This window comes from Apus apus, chromosome 1, assembly GCF_020740795.1.
Source record: "Apus apus isolate bApuApu2 chromosome 1, bApuApu2.pri.cur, whole genome shotgun sequence".
Taxonomy (NCBI): Eukaryota; Metazoa; Chordata; class Aves; order Apodiformes; family Apodidae; genus Apus; species Apus apus.
Window position 1 is genome coordinate 176,509,778 of NC_067282.1, and position 13,062 is coordinate 176,522,839.

General features: G+C 37.6%; 1 protein-coding gene across 34 annotated transcripts in view; it reads right to left on the bottom strand.

Annotated features, from left to right (window-relative positions):
- The window catches only part of NRCAM (neuronal cell adhesion molecule), a 154,546-nt gene that overhangs the window by 98,639 nt on the left and 42,845 nt on the right, over positions 1-13,062 (bottom strand). Inside the window, exon 2 of one of the 34 annotated variants that reach the window (XM_051608848.1) lies at positions 11,339-11,429. The exons of the other annotated variants lie outside the window; for them this stretch is intronic. The gene's annotated coding sequence lies outside the window, so the exon portion shown is untranslated. The remainder of the gene's footprint in view (positions 1-11,338; positions 11,430-13,062) is intronic. 34 annotated transcript variants of the gene reach the window in all.

Here is a 13,062-nt window from a genome sequence, read left to right on the forward strand (position 1 = left end):
AAAGATTTGTAAAGAGGGTAAATTAGTTATAAGTATGAATGGAAATGCAAAACATTTTGGAAGTTTCAATCTCTGTACCTCTATATTCCTCAGATCTTTGAATTTTCTGTCATTTTTTAAAATATTGAAATACAGGTACACTTGCAGCATAAAAGAGAACAGAGATTAAGAAGGGGCTTCTTAAGTCACAGCCTTTAAAAAAATTTCTTTTACCTTAGCAGTTATAACCCTATTGAAAGCTGTATTTAAAAAAAACAAACAAGCAAACAAACAAAAAACCAAACCAAACCCCAAACAAAACCAACCCAGCCGGATATAATAGTATATTAACTTTTATTTTAACATTCAAACTGTTACCAAATTCTCACTTAAGTCTTCTACCTCGAAGTGGATTCACATTAACGTAAGAGTTAGACAACTAGATGGCCCACAAGGGTACATCCGCTTTTAATCCTGGAATTCTGTAGAGTGGCTGCTTGGGTTTCTTAGAGTAAAACTAAGATATGCAGCTTAAGTTTGGAAGTAATGTTTTTTTAACTACCCTCAGAGAAGTGTTAATGTAAAGAATTTGTTTTCTTATATGATTTCTATGTTTTAACCTAGGCATTATGAGTTAATATCTCTGAAAAACAGATAGAGAATCTTTGCCCAGAAAAATATAACCCCTTCCTTCATTACCATCTTTGACCTTTCTTGTCTTCTCTAAATTCATATCTATACGTCTGTCACACTAGTATGCTAACACAGAATGTAACTTTTTTTTCTTTTTTTAAGACACTACCTGGATATTTTCTGGTCACCATGAATGCCCCAATGCCAGAGTCACAGTATTGCCTACAAAGTTGGAGAGGTCTCTTTTGTCCTGTGGAGCCAGCCTGAAAGAATCTCTTGAGTAAAACAGATACAAAATATTAGGGGTGAGAGGGAGGAAAGCTTTGGTAAACTTTTGATCCTGTCTAATGATGTGAATTCAATGAGATTTAGAAGTACATATCCAAGGTCAAACAGGATTAAAAATGGCTCAGAAATGGTCTCATTTCAGGAACAGGACAGTCTGATATCCTCCAGGAATTATCAAACATGTACAGCATCCGTTGACCCAAAGGACACTTTGTAGGCCTACAAAAGCGAGAAGCACCTCTTATGTCTCGTAAAGACAGGAAGCAAAACAGAGACAGGAAGAGAGAGACAGAAAGAATATGAAAGTCAAGGAGGTCCTCTGATCCATTACTGATTAGGTTTTCAATCTTCCACTGGTACAAAGAAGAGAGAAACTACCTTATATTCACAGCAATGTTGTGGTTTCAAGATTACATCTCTCTCTCTTTCACACGCACACATAGTGAAATCTGTGCTGTTCACAGCAAAGAGATTTAATAAACCGCAAATTTTCTTGCAGAAAAAAATCTTTGGCATCTATCCCTCCCTTGCAGGCACAAAGTTCATTAAGAAGAGTATCTGTTAAACTTGAATGGAAAGCAGAACCATATACATTGAACACACTACCACCTGTTTATCTGAAATCTACGTGTCTAAATACTATACCAGAACTCAGAGTGTGGGTCAAATACTCTTTTTTTTTTTATTTCAAAAAACTAAGGATGAGTATTTCCTAAAAACAAACAAACAAAATAGTAATAAAAAACCTGGCACCCATATATTAGAAAAAAGTCTGTGGTCTTGTTTTTAATTGAAAACATCTTCAATTGAGAAAGAGCTCTGACTAGTTTTCTTTCCTACAATTCCTCAGTTAGATTCTTGTATTATCATACAGAGCACCATGCGGTAGCAAGAGAGAATAAGCCCCAATGATGTCTTCAGCCAGGCTTCAAATGAGGGAAAGAAAACTATCTACTGCAAATAGTGCAGACAAGGAAAAAGAGAAAGGAACCCTTGCCAGTAAAAAAAAAATAAACAAAAATTAAATGGAAATCTGGAAATAGAAAAATCAGCTCTCTACCAGAAGAAAAGACCAATGAAAGGCCTGGGATTACTAGTCACGGGACACAAATACAGAAAAATATCTGAACAGCTCATAAACCTGCCTGCAGCAAAAAGCTGTATATTTATCTGTCCAACCTACCATCCACAGACAATTTCTGTGTTGCTGGGACTGAATGCCTTGTTTTGTTTTGCAAATCATATTCTGGAAAGTAGACAAAATTATGAGAGCTCTAGTAAAGCTATTTTGTTATGTTTGATCTGACCTGTTTGTAGAGGTGTATGAGATACAGGCAGCAGAGAATGTGTTAAGTGTACACCAATAGTACTCCTTCTGATCACAAAAAGGAGCAAGAGATACTTAAGCTGCTTCTTCTGTGTCCCTGCTAAGCCTCTTAATTGCAAACATGCCAAATTCCTTAACTGATGAAGAGCCATATGGATAACTGCCCTGAAATCAGGAACCTGCCTCATCCCCTTCTCAAGAAAGAAGGGGCAGGCAAGGAATTAATTCTAGGTGATGCACATACATTGGAAGCAGTGCAGAACATGAGGAATAAATACAGCTTTCACCTTATAAGTCTTAATACTTCTGTAAGTTTCAGAAGATTATCTTCAGTTTACTCAGGAGCAACTGAGGCTCAGAAGATGTAAGCAATTCAGAGCCTACTGCACGGACTGGTATTTTTTCATAGAGATAGCACTACAAAATACATTCAGTATTTGAAGACTGTAACTAAGCAATGATTAAAGCCCATTCAATGGAGCAATTATAATTATTTTCAGCAGTAAGTGTCTACCCATTCTGTGCCTTCACCTGGAACTACTATATGCTTCTGATTTAGGGAAACAGTTGACAGAATGATTTTTGGGGAGCAAAGGCAAAAGAGGAAGTTAGTTACAGCCCCACTACCCACCTTTATTCTTTCTATCTCAAGCAAAGATCTAGATTGTTTAGGCCATTACATTCCCAGCTTCTTAGAAATAAATCCATACATTCTAGATATCTCTTTCTGTACTGCTAATTTTTAACACTGATAACAAGAACATCTTGTTTCAGAGATGAACATGTAGCTAAATCACTAATGCACAAATGACTCCAGTGTTTTAAAGCCTTTAGAACGTTATTTCCTTGAAACGAACAGTACAAAATTAAAATGAGGTGTTACACTGTATTAGTCACTTAAATATTCATATGCATCTAAACATAGTACACTCCTGTTCCACTTCAGAATAATATTCAGATTATTAAGGGTCATCAATGCTCCTCTGCAAAAGGACATGAGCCTTCAACAAAGGCTGGAGCCTTTCCGATATTAAAATGCACATTTTCCCTCATTACATCCATTACATTTTATTGATGCATAAATCTGTCCAGATAATTCAGTAATATTATGTCTGTTGACTACATTTACTAACTCTTCTGTAAGTTTATACTAAACCTAAGAAACTGCATCTTTTCTTCTTCAAACGTAGAGAGTAACAAAAAAATAGTAATAAAAAATAATGATCCCTCTCGATGTTGAACTGTTATCCCTTGTCCTTCATATCCTGCTGTAACCCATTCCAGTGGAATGGAATCACTATGTGATTTTGTATGCTCATCTTTTGTGCCACACAGTATCACAAGTTTTTCTGATATCTCCGTTCTGTCCTTTGTTTCAGGTTCTTTATTTATTACTACATACTCCTGAAGATGTGAACTTAAGCTTATATGCTGGCGAAGTGTTCTATAAAAAAGCCCGTCTTTGGGTTCATGTCTCCTCATTTCCAAGCCTTCCACATGACAGAATCAGGGGAAAAAAAAAAAAAAAATTCTGGGATTTTGTTACAAAAGGACTTGGTAGTCTGCTGCTGTCTCTCTCAGTACTATGTTTCTATGCTCATTTCTCATGCTAACATGCTCCATATTTTGGAAAATTAGACTTCAAACATAACACTTCTTAATGGTATCTTAGGATTTTATGAAGTATTGAGTCAGGGTGTTGTGAAGGCTTTTGTATGTTCTCAGTATCAATCTCTAAAGTCACAGAGGAAGGGGGACTGCAGAAAACACACAGCCAGACTTCAAGGTGCACCACAAAAAGTCAAGATGCAGTAGCCACAAGTTACAGCAAGGAAAACTTAAACCAGACTTAAATAAAAGAATTACCCAAAGACAGTTGCTAAGGACATACTAAGTTGCCCAAGGGGACTTCAGAATCTCCACCCTTTGAGATTTTTAAAATTGAATGGAACAAAGCCCTGAATAATCTGCTCTGACTCTAAAGTTTGCCTTGATTTGAACAAGAGGTTGGACCGGATGACTTCCAGGCCCACCAGAAGACCTCAAAAGCTAAACTGTTTTATTATTCTACTAACAGCATAAACTGAACAGTCTTCAAAGATCCCATTATATGTATTTGCCATATAGAGTAACTGCAATAAGTAAAAGGATGTGCATAAGTTTCACCTAAGCTTCCACTGAGGCATCATTATTTTCTGATAAAATTTATTAAACTATATAAAACTTACTGCCTTCCAAACTTCAGAAGGACTTAAGTCACAACTTATATGCACTCACATAAAGGAAGTCTTCAGCTGGCACTTATACATTTCATTTAATATTGATCAACTTAAGTGTTTCATAGAATCATATCATAAGTTCATAGAATGCTTTGGATTGGAAGGGACCTAGAAGATCATCTAGTCCCAACCCCCTGCATGGGCAGGGACACTTCCCACTCGACAAGGTTGCTGAACATTTCCAGGGATGGAGCACCCACAACTCTTCTGAGCAACTTGTTCCAGTGTCTCACCATCCTCATACTAAATAATTTCTTCATAAACCTAAATCTACCCCCTTCCAGTTTTAATCCATTAACCCCTGTCCTATCACTACACACCCTTGTAAAAAGTCCCTCCCCAGCTTTACTGTAGACCCATTAAGACAGTGGAAGGTCTTCCCAGAGCCTTCACTCCTCCAGGCAGAACAACCCCAACTCTCTCAGCCTGTCTTCACAGAAGAGGTGCTCTACACCTCTGATCATTTTTGTGATCCCTCCCCTGGACTTGCTCCAAGAGCTCCATGTCCTTCCTGTGTTGTTCCTCCACCCAATTTGCTTTATGCTGTTAGATTTGTAAAAACAGTTTATGGTAACCTTTACTGTATCATAACCCCTCCCCCATCCCTTCTCCATGTTTCTTTGCAAAACAAAGATATACACAACCTGACATTTATGTATTAACTGAGAGAAAATTAGATAGAGTCTAGCAGTTGTTCTGTAACTAAAGCACGATCAACTACATGGAGTACTGTCAACAACTGAGAAACTTTAAACTAAAAAAACCCCATAAAATAGCATTTGTGTCAAAGACAGTAACTTCTCTTGTCTTTTGGTTCTACTTCTACCTAGTGACATACTCAGAAGATGTTTGATTGTATCCATTTAAAAGTATGCAATTGACTTCACCAATGTCTGAAAAGGTTTAAATAGCCCTTCTTACTAATCCAGAAAACAGTAATTCCCAAGTTTCCAATAAACTAATTTGGAGTGATGAAATGTTTTCAAGCTCAGACAGGCTTTCTTACTACTGGACCTGGCTCAAGTATTCAAGAACACCTGGTATATGGTTTTCTTTCCCAGTTTGTACACTTAACAGTACAATATTTTTAAGTTCTTGAAGTACAATCACTCCTGAAAGCTAGCTTTGAAGGACAGAAAAGGTGCAAGTTTGAGATAATTTGGGCATACTGGGATTCCTTGGGGACAAACAAACTAAAACACAGGAGGTTTCCTTTGAATGTTAAGTAACACTACTTGACTGGGAGGGTGACCAAGCACTGGCACAGGTTGCCCAGAGAGGCTGTGGAGTCTCCATCCATGGATGTAGTCAAAAGCCATCTGGATACATTCCTGGACAACCAGCTCTAGGTGGTCCTCCTTGAGCTGCAGATTGGATCAGATGATCTCCAGAAGTCCTTTCCAACCTCAACCCTTCGATTCCGTAACCATGCATTTTGTTACAAGAGTAAAAACATTCGGAAATAAATATAGCTAACTGACAAACTATTTTAATGATACATATTTATATTTTATTCTTACAAAAGAATTGTGTATGGTAACAGCAAGTAATGTTAACTTCATTTTCAAAGATCTTTGAGAGTTTTGGCTTTTTTGCAATAGTTTTAATATCAAGAAACAACAGCAACACAATATTTCTAGTAAAACTGCCCACTTTATACCAGCAGCTTTAAAAATGGCTGCAACAACAGTGAGAATAGCTGCAACAATATTTTTTTAAAAGAAGAATAACTCTAACTGGATTAAGAGAACTGGAAAAAAAGAGCAGCTAAAAGAAGCAGTGACATTCCAAAGTTGAAGTTTATGCAGCAGGTCACTGACATCCTGGTCCCCCTCACTTCTACATACTCCCCTGCTCCTTGTTGGCATTTATGGAACAACTCTTTCTTCTGCTTGCACACCTTTCAGTGGACATACAGATAGGCAGATGAGATAAAAAATAATTTAAATTGCCTATCAAAACCTGTTCCTTTGTAACTGGATCAATTTCCACTGATTAAACAACTCTGCTGTTAATTTAGCTGAGGTATCCAAGCACCTAAAATGAGGTGGAATAAATCTGTATCTTAACATTTGTGGTTGTTGCCTCCTGTGTTTCACAGCGAGTCTTACTGTGATACTCGTGAACCAAAATATAGCACTCAAATACTTTCCCAAGATCTTTCACCATTGCTTCTCTCACAGAAAGCTGAAAGCTCAGAAAGCTTTTAAAGACACAAAAAGAAACAGAGCAAAACTTGTTTGGTTTAAGCTTCTTTTCCTTTCTTTAGAATTCCTCTCCTTTTAACATTATGCTTTAAAAAAAAATTAAAATGTTTACAGATGGCATCCGTGGCTGTATTCATGATTACTGCAGAAATTGACTCAAATTTGCAATGATACATGTAGCACAGAAGTGATACTCCTAAGTAAACATCAGAAATTTTTGTGAAAAGACTCTATGCATCAGTAACTGAGCAACTGAAGATTATATATTTTCCTTTTATGATGCCCTTTTTTGGCATAAGGAAAAAATGCCTTGCAAGAGAGATATAAAAGGAACATTTGAAGAAAGAGTTCCATTAAATTTAACCAGTTTACATACGAAGAAATCACAGATTGTAAAGCATGAAAAAAAGATGGGCAAAATCTAACATTTTATATGAACACCACAATTATCCTAGAAACTAGACAAGTGGTTGTTATTTCAAAATAAATTACACCTAATTCTGCTAAAAATTCTGTTTAGCTGTAAATTAATTTATTTAAAAATCCCTTTATTATCACTAAGTAAAAGCTTTTGGGAGGTATTTTTATCATAAATAAATTAATGCTTTTCCACAAAGGAAACTAGCAGTGTTCCCTTTCTACAGCCTGCCAAGGGCAACAAAGATGATTGGGGGATTTGAACATCTCCCTTATGAGGAAAGGTTGAGAGAACTGGGACTCTTCAGCCTGAAGAAGAGAAGGCTGAGGAGACCTTATCAATGCACAGGAACAGGCTGCCCAGAGACGTTGTGGAGGCCCTTTCTCTGGAGATATTCAAAACCCACCTGGATGCAATCCTGTATACTATGCTCTAGGGAATCCTGCTTTAGCAGGGGAGTTGGACTAGATGATCTCTAGAGGTCCCTTCCAACTCTGACAATTCCGTGATTCTGTGATTTTCTAAGTCATTGAAAATGTGTCTCAATTCTAGAGGGAATTTCTTACTAGCACGTACATTTACAATCTTGAATTTTCGTCCTTTCTTTGCTGATGTTAAGAAACTATATATTACTGAAATACGTTCTCTTTTTCAGATGATTTCTCCTGTCAAGTTTCCTAAATTTAACTAGATGATATGACAGTCCTGTTGGAATGAGGATATTTTTCACATTGAATTTTTTGAAAATTAGAACTTACACTATAAATAATTCCTCTGATTCCTGATGATTAAAAGTTGCCTTTTTTCAGTCTGTTTATCTTACAGCAAACATCTGTTAAGACACTGTGTCAAACCTTTTTTTGTCTTTATTTTTCACTTCTGTCAGCAAATCTTTTTATTAGAAACAGCAAGGTAGGAACATAAACAGTTGCTATATAAATTGTGTTGACAATAGCTATGTTGCTGACTTAACACAGCTAAGAATACTTTCAAACTTCACAATGTTCAAATGACTACTCTTCACACTTTCAAATATACACCACTAAAAAATACATTATTTTAGAAACACAAATGCAAGTCAGTCAAAGCAAAACTGACAATATTGTTTTAATCAAACCTTGAACTGGGGAGACACTAATTTCATGAAGCAACCCTGCCAGCAGCATCTGCTGAGACTGGGACACTCTGAGCAGAACAGACCAGCTAATGGCTCACTCAGTGGATCACAGGAGAGCAGCAGATGTTGTTTATCTTAACTTCTGCAAGGCTTTTGACACTGTCTCCCTTAAAATCCCTGTAGACAAACTGATCAAGTACAGACTAGACAAATGGACACTGACATGGGCTGAAATCTGGCTTAACTGCCAGGCTCCAAGGGTTGAAATCAACATGATTCCAGCTGGAGGAAAATCACTGCTGGTGTACTCCAGGGACCAATACTGTGGCCAGTACCATTTAAACACTTCATTAATGACCTGGATGATGGGACAGAATGCACCTTCAGCAAGTCTGCTGATGATACAAACTGGGAGGAGTGGCTGATACACCAGCTGATTGCACTGGCATTCAGAAGCACCTCAAAAAGCTAATAATAAGCCAACAGGAATATCATGAAGTTCAACAAAAGGAAATACACAGTTCTGCATCTGGATGGAAATGACCAGCTAGAAAGCAGATCTTCAGAAAAGCACTTGGAGGTTTTGGTGGACTCCAAGTAAACCATGAGGCAGCAGTGTACCCTTGCAGCACGGAAGTCAAATAGTATCTTGAGCTGCACTAGGCAAAATGTTGCCAGCAGGACAAGGGAGATGATACTTTCCCTCTATTCCACACTGGTGAGACATGTCTTAAGTGCTGTGTTCACCCATGGGCTCCCCAGTATATGGAAAACAGAAGTGTCCCAGAGTGAGTCCAGTGAAGGATACAAAGACCATTTAAGGTATTGGAGAATCTGACGTGTGGCAAGACCAAAAGAACTGCGACTAGTCTGGAGAAGAGAAGGCTCAAGAAGTTCTTATCAATGTGTATAAATACCTGATTGGAGTAGGGATAAAACAACAGTTTTTGTTGGTGCCCCATGACAGGGCAAGAGGCAACAGGCACAAATTAAAACTCATGAAATTCTGTCTAAGTAAAATAAAGTGCTGTTCTACTGTAAGGGTGGTCAAGCACTTGACTCAGTTGTACAAACACCAAGCTGCTCTAATTGACCCTGATTTGAGTAGGGTGAGTACTGGACTTGACTGTCTCCAGGCACTCTCTCCAACCCCAGATATTCTGTGGTTCACTGAGGAAGAGACAAAAGGAGAGCAACGACAGCTGAATAACACAATTGCTTTCTCTGCACAAACTAAGCCTTCAATAAGAAAACAGTTCCCTTGCATATCAACTGCCAATACGAAGGCAAGCTGTTTATTAGACTTAGGAAAAGCCTCATTGTGCAGTTACAACAAAACAAGTTCTTTTTCTCTCCCATACATTTCCTGATGCCCAAGCCTCTAGGTCTAACCAGTATGAGAACTACCTAACATACAGATTAAGACAATGTATTTGTTTTCACAAGTCAAATAAATCACTTTGTTACAATGCCCATTTGTATCAGCAAACATCCATCACTTCTACGCATTTCTTTGCCTCCCCTCTAGTCAGTACTCAAGTGGTAAACCTATTTGAACCAAAACAGGCTAGTGAGAAATCGTCTTTCTCCTTCCGTAACACCTCTTCTCATGCATCAACATATTGACAGTTTTGTTTTACAACTGTAGGAAAAAAGAGAGGAACCAAGAGAACATTACAGAGAAAAGCTAGAACATCTCATTCATGAGGAGCAGGCACCTGTGCACTGACCCAATTAGACATTTAAACACTTGCCACTTTGGAGCTGGCTGGCTGTCACTCATCCAAGTAGCTCCAGGGAATGTACTGTATGGTGGCATTCCCTGACTGAGGAACTGGAGCTAAGGAGGCAATGAGGGCACAGTGATAGGGTGCCAGGACCCTGGTGAGCAAGAGCAGCCAGCAGCAACGCCAAAGAACCGCTGAGCTTCCTTGACTTGGTTAGCATCCAAAAAGCCTTTCAGAGTCTTCAATGGTTATCTTTTTTTCAGAGCAGTCTAGTTTAAAAACCTTACAGTAACAGTCCTCTTGATCCAAAGCTACATTTAACTCTTCAGTGCCTAACGAAACAACCATTTCAGAAGAGGTTCCTGAAAGCCTAAAAAAATAGTAAGAAGCTTCATTGCAGGGAGGAATACACTAAATGTTACTTTTAGTAACACCACCTGCATGTAATTTGGAAGTCAAAACGTTGCAATGTCTATCTCCTCCCTTATCTGTTTTAAACATATTATTGATGTTTTCAGATGCTTTCTCTGCTTGAACACATAAATGAGGGATAAAACACTGTGCAGCTACCCACGCCTATGCACTGGGAAAATGTCTCTTCTAGTAGACTGTATACAATACACTGTATTCAAGACCCCCAAATCAGATTTTTCCTCCAAAATAAAATCAGATAATAAAACACAGACGACTATTCAGCAGCTACTACTGATTTCAAGTAAAGCTATCTCTGTTCTTATGCTGAAAGATCTAAGTAATTCAAATACAAGAGCAGGGATAGGTTGGAGGACTTAAAAAAAAGAAAAATCAAAGGTTACTTCAAAACTTCCGAAACAGGCATTTTAACCTTAACACCTAAACCATTAGAGTAAAGCATTCAGAATGTCCCCATCACCAAATCTGTGATCTATGCTAGATGAAAAAACTTCTGGATTTTTTGGAACAGAAATATTTTTAGTTTCTTATAAGTACATTACTTCAGACTCACTTTTTTACTAGTTGACTTGTGCTGACACCCTTTCTTTCCAGCAAGGAACATCAGAGATCATTAAGCCTGCCTTCAATTGTGTGAAGCTATGAAATACTTTTAGCAACTTTTTCAGTTAACGTATTTGATGTGAGCCCTTCAGTTAAAATTTGAGCTGACGACTACAATCATCACATAATGTCAACACAAATGAATGTGGAAATGCAGGTAAATGCAGAGCACATTGTGACTACCCTGATAGTACTTAATAGAAACTGAACAGAAAGGCAGAGTCTTAACAGATAGAAACTTAATGGCAGTAGCTTGTTTTCCACAGTTGGAACAGGAAATGAGAATTTAGAGGAGGAAAAAAAAAACAACAACAAAACTTATCTTAACCTTTGCACAAATAGCTTCAGAGCAAGATGGTCTCTCTATTTTCTTATCTTTCTTATTCCCTGTATGACAGGTCTTTATGGTACTGCCTTGCCTGAAAAAAAAAAATACACCGTGAAATACCCATAAGAGGCAAATAATTACGTTCATTGTTAAACTACAACCAATACATCAGATATAGCTGCAATGCTACTATCCACTCCAGTTAAGTGGAATGGTATTTTAATAAGAAGTAATTTATATTTGTTTAACTTAATAAAAAAATGAGAAGTGTTAGGAACCAAAGAAGCTCCCTAGGTTTCAGAATTACGTTTTGCATTTAGCTCTCCAAAATAACACAGTTAGTCACATCAGATCAGACCAGATCACTCATATAGTTATCCAGGTTTGCTGAATCTTCAGTGATAAACAGTCAATGCTTCACAAAGCTTCACCAACCCAATGGTAAAGCCTAACCACATCTTTCTAATGTTCAGTAACCTAATTTAAGGCCCATTGGGTACCTCTTGCTCCTTAAGACCAAACACTTCAGTGGTCTTTGGGATACAGATGCCCCAACTCTGAAAAGACATCTGCTGGAAGAGATCAAAGTAGATGACAGCAAGCTTCTACTGCAGGAAAAGACTTTGGTCATGGCATTTGCCCAGAAAGAGAAATCTGGGCTTATAAGAAATTTTTTAACTTTCTGTTCTCCCACTTTCTAGGGGAATATCATTAATTCTAGTCAAGGGATGGGACAAACAACTCCCTATCTCCAACTTAATCCCACAAAATTAAAATCACAACGTGAAGACAGAGGAAACAGCAGAAAAGATTGAGTTCAGCTGCTACCTTCTTCATTTATTAAAAAAAAAAAATTCATGCACCCACTTCCTCTCTTCTTACTCTTTGTTACTTGAAACTCCCATTTTAAATAGATTGGAGATAGTTGAGAAGGAGGTTGCCTATTTTTCTATGGTAATGCTTGTGTGGAGTTGAACTTTCAAGTGAGCAAGGCTCAAGCAGGATCATGAATTCTGGAAGGAAACTTTAAAAATTTCTAACTGAGGATTTCCCTTACATTAATTTTACAGTACATGTTGCTCATCTGCAAGCTCAGACATGTTTGCCACTATATTTAGTTCTTATTTCAGTCAACTGGTGATGAAGTGAAGCAAATAGCAATAGATTAGCATCACTGCAGCACCTGTTATGTCATATACTGTACCTGTAAAGTACACTGTTTATCTGTAGAAAAGTAATTAAAGTTAGTAGCTTACTCCTAAGTGCATTACTCCTATTTTGTAAGGTAAAACAGAAGAGACTGCAAATTTGAAATCTACAGCAGTGGTACAGTAAGATCAGTTTAATTTCCTATCAAATTGATAACGCGATTATGCCATTTCATTCAGTATGCTTTTAAAAGCCTTTTTATTATTAAATTGGTCTGCCCATTGGCAAAATCCTGTTGACCAGGACCCTCTTGTAGCTCTTTCTCACAGAAACAAACACCACTTCTTATAAATTGCTCTTTATCATGCTCTTTCAAATGAACATGTTGCTTTTACATAATAAAGCACTGGAAAGAATACATTATCTCTGTAACTTCTGCAGTTTGTAATTTACAATTTATTTCTCCAGGGTAATTCACTTCATTGCCTTCATCCTTAGTCAGGCACTCAAATCCCTTCCTACCTATGCCTCTACATTCAGCTGGAACAGCTGCCTGCAAACCAACCGGGCCTTGA